Here is a 13,304-nt window from a genome sequence, read left to right on the forward strand (position 1 = left end):
GTCTCATCCAGCAGCTCATCAGGTGCCGCTGTAATTCCGGCTGCAGAAATGACAATCAAGTTTAAGTTGTCGCATATGACTACATCTACGGCATCAGAGCTTGCTGCTATAAGGGCTGCTTTACAATATCTCGTTCAAGAACGTTCAGGAAAATGGGTCATATTCTGTGATTCGAAGGCAGCGCTTCAGAGTTTGCAGTCTGCCATGCGTATAGGAGGAGCCATGACCAACTGGTACAAGAAATAAGACATTGCCATCATGAAGCTCTAGCATGAGGGCATGATATTACATATCAATGGCTGCCTGGACATATCGGTATTACCGGAAATCAATTAGCCGATGATGCAGCCCGCTCAGTCCATGAAGAAACCCGTGTAGTCCCGATTCCTCTATCAAGGAATGATGCAGCAATACAACTTTACCTGCTGGCTCGAGATCTCACACGCACGTTCTGGTCGTCTACCAGCTTCCAAAGGTGTCAATTTTATGAACTGGATTCTTCGCTCAAGCTAAAGCTACCATCACAACTTTCCCGCTCCGATGCGCCACTGTTATGCCGCCTTTGGTTGGGTGTTGCATTCACAAAGGTGTACTCCTTTCGCATTGGTATGGCAGACACTCCTACATGCGACTACTGCAGAGATGAAGAGACCATCGAACACGTCCTGTGCAGCTGCGCTTGCTACGACACACAGCGATGCCAGCTACGGATGGTTTTGAATCAACTTGACCCCGGACCATTTTGTGTGCAGAAGATACTAGGACCTTGGGCATCTGCCTCAGTTGCGCAGAAAGCAACTAAAGCACTGCTACTTTACCTTAAGTCAACAAACCTGAGCGACCGCCTGTAAACTGTGTGTGCTCCCCGAGTTTGCTCGTGATTGTGTGTACCTTCTCATCTTTCTGCAACCTCTTTTCTCCCCTTTATCCCTTACCCAGTGCAGGGTAGCAAACCGGATGTGCGTCTGGTTAACCTCCCTGCCTTTCCTTGTATCTTTATCTCTCTCTCTCACTGATGTTCAAACATATCATTATTACTGCACAGAGGGATGCGAATCATCTTGTAGCTTTTCTCTAGAAAACACACAAATGCATTAGAGCTTGTGTCACCATTCATTGGCATATGTAAACTTTATATAACACAGAGTAAGTCTTTGGTATCACGAAAGAGGGTGCACGCAAGCCAGAGATGAGATGATTCGTGGCCGTACTTTACCGCCGCTGCGGTTCAGTAGTTTAAAGTTACCAGGTTTTTTTCGCAAACCTGGCATTACCGAAAATTAGTCTGAAGCTCCTAAACACCTCACACTTTTCAATTCTTTGCTCATTCGCAACTGAACGTCGCATCATTTATTTTATAAATTTTGTTGTTTATTAGTTTTAGTTGATAGCTGATTGATATGTGGGGTTTAACGTCCCAAAACCACCATATATATATGATTATGAGAGACGCCGTAGTGGAGGGCTCCGGAAATTTCGACCACTTGGGGTTCTCTAACGTGCACCCAAATCTGAGCACATGGGCCCACAACATTTATGCCTCGATCGGAAATGCAGCCGCCGCAGCCGGGATTCGATACCGCAACCTGCAGGTCAGCAGCAGAGTACCTTAGCCACTAGACCACCGCAGCGGAGCATATCTTTCGTTGAGTGCAGGTTCAGGTAAAATACATTTCTATGGCGTCTGAAGCGTTTGTAATTAAAATCTTAGTTGTCGTGGGCTTACTTTTGTACACATTCAAACTTATCAGCAAGGTTTAAAATGGCCCTGCAACGTTCCATGGTCTGCCTTCGGAAGCACTGGAGTTTTTGTAGTGTTGATAATAACTACAGGTACCCCCAAAAAATAATAATAAAAAATTGGTTCACTGTATCTACATTTCAAAGCATCAGCAGAAGAAGAGAAAAAAAATTTCTTTTCACATATTACTCCACCGCTGACCTCATTGGTTTATTTGCCCCGCCACGGTGGTCTAGTGGCTAAGGTACTCGGCTGCTGACCCGCAGGTCGCGGGATCGAATTCCGGCTTTGGCAGTGGCATTTCCTATGGAGGCGGAAATGTTGTTTGCCCGTGTGCTCAGATTTGGGTGCACGTTGAAGAAGCCCACCTCGTCGAAATTTCTGGAGCCCTTCACCACGGCATCTCTCAGAATCACATGGTGGTTTTGGGATGTTAAACCCCACATATCAATCAATCAATCAATCAATCAATCAATCAATCAATCAATCAATCAATCAATCAATCAATCAATCAATCAATCAATCAATCAATCAATCAATCATTGGTTGATTTCATTCTCCGTGCGCCGCTTTTTGAGACATACCAGCAGACTCACTTCATGGTGGCTGGAGTTACTGTATATGGCTCCTTTATCTGAAGATAGCATATACAGCAATGCTAATATTGGCTGTCGTACAACGCACCTTGCGTCCTTTTGCTGTTGCTCTCAGAATTAGATATTTTAAAACACAAGTCGTTTTCTATTTCACGAAATATAAGGCACGTCTTCATAAATTTGGCGCACAGTAGTGTGGCCAAGCCTGAACCACGTAAATATTACGCGTGACTAGCAATGTTATGTTAATCAAAACGCCATGGCCATCGTCATCGCTGCCACGTAACGAAACATATCTTCAGATCAGGATAACAGCTGCTGTGCGTGGCAGCTGTCCCAAATAAGTGCGGTCGTCTCGTTGAAATAAAATTATAACTTCGTTTTCGGCGTTGCTACTCGCGCAACGCTTTGAGCTTGCATGGTGCCGAAGTACCAGGAGAATCCGCAGAAACAACGTGCTCAAACTGCGTCGCAAAACTCCAAACTTTTTTTCTTGAAATATTCTGGATTCGCATGCAGCATTATAACAAAGGGCGCGGAAAAGCCTAATGTTAAACAATACGTGGTTTTCAGCTTATTTCGTTTCAGTCTTCGGTGTTGGATTGAAGCCGCATAGTGGTGTCCCGAATGGTGCATGAGCTTCATTTTATGACCTTAGATCACGATACAACCTCACATGTTGTTAGACAGGCATAGATGGCTCAGGAATGTAACAACCATTCACTTGAAGATCCAGCTTTGTGCAACAATTAACGAATGCGAAAATGTCACATTGAACAACTTCGCTAAACATCTTGGGCGACATTGCAGACGTCACAATTAGCTGGATTATCTAAAGAGAAAAAAATATAAAAAGAAAATGAAAACACTGAAATAGTAACGAGGAGATAAACAAGAAAGAAGTGACCACTCTTTATTGTTGTTCACTGCACCGATAGAAGTATTCAAATGACTTGATTGGGAAGGACTTGGAATGGGGAATACAGGAGAATATCTCTGACCATTATGGCTTCTTATTCAACATAAAATACTACTACTACTACTACTACTACTACTACTACTACTACTACTACTACTACTACTACTACTACAATATGTCGTCCGTATTGGTCTTCAGCAGTACTAACGGCAAAAAAAGGGGAAAAAATATTGAGAACATCCATGCACATGTTTTCAATTGACACTGAATTGATTTCTGCGTTCTTTCAACTGCTGCTCAAGTCATTTATTTGTAGTTTGTTGCCTTTTAAAGTGAATTCCTTTGTATTTAAAACCATTTTCTTTTTATTCATTGCTCAAACCTATATGATCATGCAGTATTTACATATATATGTTACAGCCATTTTATTTTTTACCGATATGGTCCGGCACGGTGCGTGAGAGGTTAAGGTGCACGGCTACTGAACCGAAGGTGGCGGGTTCGACTCCTGCCGCGGCGGTCACATTTGGGGTGCCGGCGAAATGGTTGAGGCCCGTTTGCTGTGCGATAACAGCGGACGGCAAAGAACACCATATGGTCGAATGTTTCCGGAGTTCTTCACCAAGGTGCATCTCATAGTGATCATAACATGGGACGTTAAGCCCAAGATATTATTATTGTATCCGTATGGCCAACTTCTCTTACTTACTTTCGCTGGAATCACGCATAGAAAATGTGGAATATGTGTGTATGTATTGACGCTGAGTTACTCGAACCAAGCCTTTCGACTGAAATATCAGCAGCAGTAGCAGCACGTCGAATTGCCTTGGCTTCATTTCACCGTCGCCACAACCAGGAAACGATACGCAGAGATTCTCCTGTGTTTTTCTATTCTGAATATGCTCGGTTTCTCTGCCGGGCTGCAGCACTTTATTGCAGCCACGTGCTCTGCTTTCATTGCTTCGTTCTTGCAGTAACTTCCGCCTCAGTGTACAGCTATGTTCAAAGGAAGCGTCGTAATCAAAACAACGGTTCATGCATCCCATTTTTGTGAGTGAGTCAGCGTGTGTGGAAACGCATCAAATATATGCGAACATGTTTCGATAAGCAGAAGCTGCGCTGTGCGGAACATGAGGGTTGACAAAAAAAAAAAAATCAGTGGGCCAGCCAATAAAAGGCGTTCAGCCAGGTGCGCATGAGGCACGAGTTTCGACGTTAGTGCGTTGTCTGCCAGGACACTGCCGTGCGCCTCAGTTGACTCGAATCCACCGTTAACATGAATACATCTGTTCTCTGCGTCATCCTGCTGGCGTCCGCATGCGTGTTTTCTGGCAGCGTGTGGGCGCTCTCGGCAAAAGAAAGGGCCGAGAGGAGCGACTGCATCTACGAAGAGTGCACGGACGAAGAATGCGAAGCCAAAGGTCTAGTCTGTCGTCCAAAAGGCTGTGGAGGCTCGCACTGCGTCAAAGGTTAGGCCATGAGTTTGCCCTGACGGATGACCTGCGACTAACGTAAGTGTTATTATAAGTCATGTTCTAACGATAATTGTCCTAATTTTCGCGTAAGGACGTTAGCGCTCTGTAGGGCGCGTATTTCACCTCACAGATTTCAAATTTTAACGAACTTTGCCTTGAAAGCGGTTACCTGTGATCTTAACCAGCCGCCACTAACACGTTTCTGAGCGATGCTACAAGTTTTGTGCTCCACACAAAAGCTAATGCGTTTAGCTATTTCACTCGTAGTCTGCTTTCCTTAACTTTTACCAGCTCGCGCAAAGTATCACATAAATGAGTAGCACCGATATACGCGTTTCTCTGCGCCGTATGTATGATTGACTTTTCATTTTACTTAAGCTATACGCTTATTTGGTATCTGTGTAAATTATCCCCCCATCGTATTAGCTTAGCGGCGCCACGCTGCTAAAAATGAGGACGTAGATCCGGTTCCTGAACACAGTGGCCCAATTTTCATGCAAGAATGCAAAACCACTCGTAGGCTTAAATTTAGCCGCACGTTTACTATATCAAATTATTGTTTCGTTCTCGTGTACCGTGGCTGATTACGTATAGTATATTCATTTTAAGTTGTGCGTGAAAGCATTCCGCACCGATACACCCACTCACTTTTGCGTCCTGTTCATCTGTTACTTAGAGCAGACTGCATTGTTCGAGCAAAAAGTTGTATTGGAGTGTTTCAGCACGTCTTATTTTTTTTTTAATTGCAGATATCTGAAATGAAAAGAAACGATTACAAAGAAAAAAAAATGAGCACGCATGGCTTTTTGGGGCAAGTGTTTCAGCATGGTCTTCGCCTGCGCGACTTTCAACGGCTGAGGGTTGACACTTGGAAGGGCGTTCCACATGATGCAGACATGTTTGCAGCTGTTGTAATAAAAGCGTATATACGCAATCGTTGTCAAAGCAGTGTTCGTATGTAGAGCATGCTTGATTCGGTAGTCCTGTATTTTCACAAAAGATATCCAAGTAATCTAGACATTGTCGGGCGTTTCTTAACATCCAAGAAGAAAAACGCCCGATGACCGCGTACTTAGATTTACTCGCTCACAATCGTATTGTTCTTTTGAGACGTTAACTTATATCAATTTAAACACGCTAGATGTTGCCACATGCCCCTGCCCCCTCTTTTTTTTTTTTCCCATGTGACCAGGCTCCACCCGCGAAAGCTTTTGCACGTGTTACACACTTCCTTCGCTGTTAACAAGTGGTATGCCTGAGTCCGCGAAATTTCGAGGCATCCTGATCACATTTTTTTCTGCACATAGCGTTTATGAAACTGATCATTAGAGACCGGATTATATAGGCAAATACCTATTTTCTTTCTTGCGTTCCTGTCGTGCCACTTTGATATCTAAGCGCATAAATGAGATGTTTAAAAGGGCTATTATATTGCTTTTATAGTGCTTATAAGTGCCTGTTTTTTACGTTTATGCCTAAATTCCTCTATGTGCCTATAAATGGCTATTTTTAAAATTGGTGTCTATATGAACGTACTTTAACCTAATTTTTTTTCGAGTACTTTGGATAGCGGTTTTCATGTTACCGGGCATAATCGAGACAGTGCTGTAAGGATGGTGCCCTCCTTTCAGCGCGGTAAAGGTTACAAAACCCTTCAGCCAATGAGAAGGCCAGTTAGCCCCAACACATGTATTCATCCACGTCGCATCATCTATTCGGCATCTCTCGGGCGTCTGCTCGCACGTGCGGGGAAATGGGAAGTGCTTCTGTGCAGCCGCAGGACGATGGAGAACGAATGTGAAACTCTCGAGTGCCATCAGGGTAAAGTATAGTGCAGGTAAAAAAAATCAGATGTCCGCATGATTTTTGTTTTGTTGGTCATTTCCTTCTTGAAGGGCACTTTACCAGGTCACATGAGAAACAATGTTACGCAGTGCAAGTTGCTGCGTTCCGAATGAAAACCTTTGGGCCACAACAGTTTTTTCAGTTTGTCCATTACGAGTCGCGAGAATATGATGCAATGAGAAAAGCTGGGAATCTTTGCCACTCGCCCTGTGTAGACTTCGCAAGCGAAATTTCCCCCTTGCCCTCTTCGGTATCGGAGCAACTGGGATCGGGAAGACCACATGACGCAGACGCATCAACGCGTCGTGAGCAAGCAAGGTGACAAGCGCATGAGATGCCCAAGCCAGATCCCGCACGCAAGCTGTGTTGTGTCGTTTTAGCGTTCTCTATATTGTACTGCCTGTTTCTGTAGGATGGATCCGTCTATGCATGCACGCTTGGAGCGACAGGCATGAATCGTGTATCCTTACCACGATACTCATCGTCGCGTCACTGGAACTGCTCTAAAGGACGATGCACCAAAAACACGCGAAGCGGGCTGGCAGCGGCACATTAGAGGAGGAGGAGGAGGAGGAGGAGGAGGAGGAGGAAGGGAAGAAATGAAAGGCAAAGAGGTCAACCAGACGCACGTCCGGTTTGCTACCCTGCACTGGGGGAAGGGCTGAGGGGATTAAAGGCACATTAGAGAACGGCTAGAACGCAAGCGATATAGAGGCACCTTAGTCTCGCATCTCGCTCGATAAGAAGTTAAGCAAAAAATATAAGGCATGCAGATTCTGTTCGTATGTTTTGATATGTCTGTCAATCTCGTACTTCTATTCAAGCAACAGATTGCACAAATTGCACACGTCGCCTCAAATAATTCTCGCAATGTCACGTACTATGACGTTAACGTAGGGCCATTCCTTGCTGTAGACGTGCACTACTGCCATGTTGGGGCACATGCCCATGAGTTGGGGGCAAGTGGTGGTCAGTCTGACATTTACCCTTTTCAGGGCGCGTAACGCTGCAAATCTTAACAGACAAGATTGTGAGCGCCAAGTGGACGCATTTACCTTGCCTGCTCGAAACGCCCAAGAGAGAGAGAGAGAGAGAGAGTGAGAGATAAAGATGCAAGGAAAGGCAGGGAGGTTAACCAGACGCACATCCGGTTTGCTACCCTGCACTGGGGAGGGGATAAAGTGGAGAAAAGAGGTTGCAGAAAGATGAGAAGGTACACACAATCACGAGCACACTCGGGGAGCACACACAGTTTACAGGCGGTCGCTCAGGTTTGTTGACTTAAGGTAAAGTAGCAGTGCTTTAGTTGCTTTCTGCGCAACTGAGGCAGATGCCCAAGGTCCTAGTATCTTCTGCACACAAAATGGTCCGGGGTCAAGTCGATTCAAAACCATCCGTAGCTGGCATCGCTGTGTGTCGTAGCAAGCGCAGCTGCACAGGACGTGTTCGATGGTCTCTTCATCTCCGCAGTAGTCACATGTAGAAACGCCCAAGCATGGTGAGGAGCCCTTGAGGTGGACAATTAAGGGAGGGACCGTGCTTTGTAAGCCAAAGGGAAAAAATTGCATGGTCATGCTAAATCATTGGCGTCCTTGTACCTTCATAAATTAATAACAATGTTTTTTCTTTCCTGGGGTGCTGTTCTGAACACTGTATGATTCCACCACATTGTCGAGTTTCGTAATGGCGGCATTTTGGGCCAATCAAAGAGGTCATAGCAGTTCACTGGGCCAATCAGCATCGATCAATGGTGGAACCCCCGTTGTAGGCACAAGTTCCACACCTATTTATTCGAAAACCTGCATTCTTTGTAAAAATTTTTGTTCTACCTATATTTAGGATTTTGGGGGCCTAAAAATGCGATTTGCCTCCTTGACTTTGGCACTTAAAACCCGATTCTATAGTGCCCATAAATCTGGATCCTACTGATCACTTATGTTACTGTGAAAAAGAGTCCTTGATGAACAATAAATATAATAATATAAACATCGATCGCATGACAGCCACATGCAGGTGATTGCTGCAACTCTAATCAAAGCCAGCTTGACAAACCCAATGTGGTTGTTTGAATGGGAAGAAGAACCCTATTTTAACAGATTTATGGCCGGTACCACCGAACACAACGATGATTTGATGCCTCCAACTGCTACTTCGAATAACAACAAGTAGTACGCCGAGTGCGGCTTAATTACGCTTCTTAAGCCATATAGGCCTCGGATTACAAGCTGCAAATCAAAGTACAAGTATGTTCTTTATATAGTTAAACAGGATTGAGACCTAATGGTGGTTATCAGTGACATCGATGCGCAGACAGTAAACCAGCATTTGGCAGTAAGACCAGTCTGATCGAAGGTAGGTCAGTGGCCATCTGCAAAACGTCACTATCGGGGCGCGGGAACTAGTCTCGACGTTGTGGTTGAAGTCATTCTCACGAAAAAAAAAAAAAAACATCGCGCAACACACTTACGAGGTGCCGCAAGACTCATCCGCTTATTTCGCTTATCTTATTCATACAATCTCGAAGAAATCGCTGCAGTTCGGAACAAAAGACCATACCTGTAGTTCACTGATATGGGCACAATGATGTATACACATAAAATACGTGAAACAGTAAGAAAAAAAATGGATATCGGTAAAATGATAAAGTGTAAATACATAGAACAAACATTGCTTTTACGTTTGAAATCTTATCCCGGCTGCAGTGGCTGCATTTCCGATGGAGGCGGAAATGTTGTAGGCCCGTGTGCTCAGATTTGGGTGCACGTTAAATAACCCCAGGTGGTCGAAATTTCCGGAGCCCTCCACTACGGCGTCTCTCATAATCATATGGTGGTTTTGGGACGTTAAACCCCACATATCAATCAATCAACGTTTGAAATTTTGACCACTTGCAAACCCACCACGGGGTCAAGGGGGTATGGTACTCGACCGCTGAACCGAACTTCGTCGAAACTTATTCCGGTGGCGGCGGCTGCATTTTCATGGAAGTGAAATGCTGGAGGCTCGAGTACTTTGATTTAGGTGCACGTATAGAGCTCAAGGGGGTCAAAATTTCGGGATCCCTTCCCTACGGCGTTTCTTACAAATATATCGTGGTTTTAGCACTCGAAACTTCAACAACTGTTACTGGAAGGAAGGACAACGCGTTTCCTTTCACTGCATTTGTCATTTGTTAGCGAACGAAATGTGAAGCAGTGGACACCAAGTAGGCCAGGCTCAATACTCTCCCGAGACTGCTCAGTTCTCCGCTTCTTCGTTAGATGGCGGCACATGTGGCCTCAGCCCTCCCGCACGCTCTTCCGCGGCGAGCGCGCGCATCCCTGGCGTCCCGCGGGCAGCCGTGTCCCGACGGTGAACTTCCCGATCGACACCGAGCCGGGCAACAGTGTTACGTCGGAGGCGCTCATCGATGCGGGCCGAGTTCGCGAGCCGCTGTCAGCGCTATGGTGCAGAAGCAACGCCGTCCACCGACCTGGCGTCACGTTGTTTTGGCGCGCAACAGATGACTCGCATCGTCGCCGGAGCGTGAAAGAACGATGCGTCAGCGGGATAGCCGCTACGGGACGACGGTAATGAGTTCTCGCTGGAAGATGCTTGCACCGGCGGTTGAGGGGACAATGATTGACGGACGTTGCCGGCGAAGTTGTTGCTGGACTTTGCTTGCGTTGGCGACGCTTTGCTTCTGCGGGACTGCCGTGCAGGGCCGCTATCAAGCCGTCACAGGCAAACATTTGCATGCTTAAGACCGACGGGCTGTGCACGTTGTGTGTGTGTTTCTGTTTCTCTCTTATTTCTGTTTTTCTTTGTTCTGCTTACTTTTGATCTCCCTCTTATTTCCCCCTCTGGTAGGATAATATACCAGTTACAGGTATGCGAAACCTATTTACATATCTGCCTTTCCTCGGTGCCTTACTTATCTGAATTCATCTTGGTGCGTTCACACTTTGCAGGTAAAATACGTTTAGTGGAAGGCAAGCATGCAATGATGCGAGAAGGACCTTCACAAATCATATTTATTTTTGCTCTTCGTCATGATTCTCGTTATCACGTAAGGTGAAAAGCAAAGATTCGTGGCCTCTAACTCTGAAAAAAAAAGTACATTGCCAGCATTATTGTAACATTACTGGCAGAATTCTTATGCGGTAAGCTGTCAGCCTTTTGACAATGCTTCTGAATTTAACACTAACTTTGCATTTTCTAGGCTGAATCAAATGTAAGAATTATTGTCTTAACTTCCTGCTACTTTGACAACTAAATCAGTAGCTTATGTTAAGATTGCATGTGATAATGAAAGAACTGATTACAATTGGTGTTGTAGTGACATTATATTTCTACAGGGATTCACCCGAGTTAGCGAAAAAAATCACCTGCTGTCTAGGTGATGCTGTCTAGCCGGGATTTCTTTCGATCGTAAGGGCTGTTTGCTTTTTGCTACACGTAGGAGAAACAACCTCGCAGCCCGTCAACTACTACGACAGATAAGTTTAGATTACTCCTTTTTGCTACTTATCCGAAACATGCCGACTCAAGGTCTTCAAAGTTTTTCCAAGTGTGCACATGTGAATGATCGATGGAAAATTTTGTCGTTGGACTGCTCCCTGATCAAAGGCCATATGTCCTCGCGGTTCGTACACGACGCTTCCGAAGGATGCTTTAAGTATAAACACTCATGGCCGTTGTTCACTCAAAACCGATCGTACACATGAACCAATCATCGTTCCACGAATTTATTTATTTTTTAAATTTACGCGTGAGGGCCATGCAGTATGATCAGCTCCAGCGTAGATATGTTGGCGTGCGCATCACACGTCTTGTAGGGTCGTTAAAAGAGACGCGTACTCGCTCTAGCCGATTTCACGATATCTAACGGTTGAACTGTACAATGTTTCGTATGCTATTGAACAAGAAGCTTGTTCGAAAAAGAAACACGTGGGACATTTTGATGGGTATACGATCATGGTGTTTTTTCTTAATTTACTTTAACTGATATCGTTTTATGCCTTGATCCAGCATGGCTCCACTGATGTATTTCGGTCACGGAAATGACGTTGTAAAATGTATACTAACAGGTAGTAAAGAAAAAAAACCAGAAGAAAAAGATCCGTCCCTTGCAGTCGAACCTACGACCCCTCGCTGCTGCAGCGTTAAGGGACTCAGAGGCAAGTGTACGTTCTTCGGTTTACCAGGAGTGAGCTATTTGTATCACAGTTTACTGCTGCTGGTACTCAGAGATCAGTAACTTCAGAGTTACTGATCTCTGAGTAGCAGCAGCAGTAAACTGTGGTACAGATACTTTAGAGTTTTCTTGTTATCACTGCTGTGAAGGGTCCGGAGGGGGCGCTATAAAGGTCATCGTCCCGCGCCTTTCGATGAACGCGCATTTGAACAAGGCGTGGTTGCTCGTACGCCCACGCTAGTTTTGTAATAAGAGTGGTTTGTACGTCTAAGGCTTTCACTGCAAATGCGTAGGGTCACTTCGCTTGATTCAGCAGCCGCGCTTGTGAAAGGAACGCGCTAGTCACACACAAGTAACGCTTATGGCAGTTGTTAGTTACGCTTAGTGACAGTTGTTAATTGTTCATGACATTCGTTATTGCGAAGTAAGAAAAAAAAAACTTCGGGTCGCATGTGGCTCTTGTTAGTCCGCGAAGGTCTTGTGAATGTTCTTTTAGTACTTGCTTTCTACTTGAAGAACGTCCCGTATGTTTCCAGGCGCTCGCCGTTCTTCGCGTGACATAGTTTGTTGCTATGTGATTCAATACTTCGGCTTTGTCGTGAAACAATGCATTATAAACACCTAACTACGTCTGTGTACTCCGTGAAGACATCTTTCACTTTCGTGTTAAACCGATTCCTATGATAGGTGGATCAGTTATGTGTTTTTGTTTTCTTGTAGACTCTAGTTCATTAACGTATATGAGGCAGTTCTAACACTCAAGCTAAAATGTGACTACCTCCGTCAGAAATACTTGTACTGCTTGGGACTTGACATATAGACCAGATTGAACACATGTGCGGCTTGGTTATATATATGTTCTTATAGCTAATGAGAATTTCAATGAAAAACCAGCTATACTTGATTGATGTGTCGCTGCCACGTACAAGAAATGCTCATGAACTCGTATCCATCAACGTGCGTGGACTTACGTGGATCAAGATGTACGTCATCTATACTGTATTAGGATTCGCACGATTTGATTGATTGATATGTGGGGCTTAACGTCGCAAAACCACCATATGATTATGAGAGACGCCGTAGTGGAGGACTCCGGAAATTTTGACCACCTGGGATTCTTTAACGCGTACCCAAATCTGAGCACACGGGCCTACAGCATTTCCGCCTCCATCGGAAATGCAGCCGTCGCAGCCGGGATTTGATCCCGCGACCTGCGGGTCAGCAGCAGAGTACCTTAGCCACTAGACCACCGCGGTTGGGCAAGATTCACACGAGACAACAAAGACAATACTGTCCAACACGAGGTTTAGTCACATCACACCCATAGGACGCCAAGAAGATTCTAGGCATGTTTTTGAGTTCGCGTAAAAATGATTTTGATGTGGCTTGCCGAGGCTCCTCGTTGTGGTAGTCTCCGGAATAATTAAGACCACCCGGTGTTCTTAACGTACACTTATAAATCTAAGCGCATGGGTGTTTTTTCCGTTTCACATTCGTCGAACTGCAGCCGCTTTGACCGGCAGCCAAACCCGCGCACTCAAGCATAGCAGCA

General features: G+C 45.1%; 1 protein-coding gene and 1 long non-coding RNA gene across 5 annotated transcripts in view; both read left to right on the plus strand.

Moving 5' to 3' along the window:
* The window catches only part of LOC119166108 (synaptogenesis protein syg-2), a 149,367-nt gene that overhangs the window by 17,565 nt on the left and 118,498 nt on the right, over positions 1-13,304 (plus strand). The window lies entirely within an intron of this gene.
* Positions 3,727-5,676, plus strand: LOC119160152 (uncharacterized). The gene is made up of 2 exons (XR_005108260.2): positions 3,727-4,767; positions 5,481-5,676. It is a non-coding gene; the product is annotated as an uncharacterized LOC119160152 (long non-coding RNA).

The sequence above is a fragment of the Rhipicephalus microplus genome, chromosome 1 (assembly GCF_043290135.1).
Source record: "Rhipicephalus microplus isolate Deutch F79 chromosome 1, USDA_Rmic, whole genome shotgun sequence".
Lineage (NCBI taxonomy): Eukaryota > Metazoa > Arthropoda > Arachnida > Ixodida > Ixodidae > Rhipicephalus > Rhipicephalus microplus.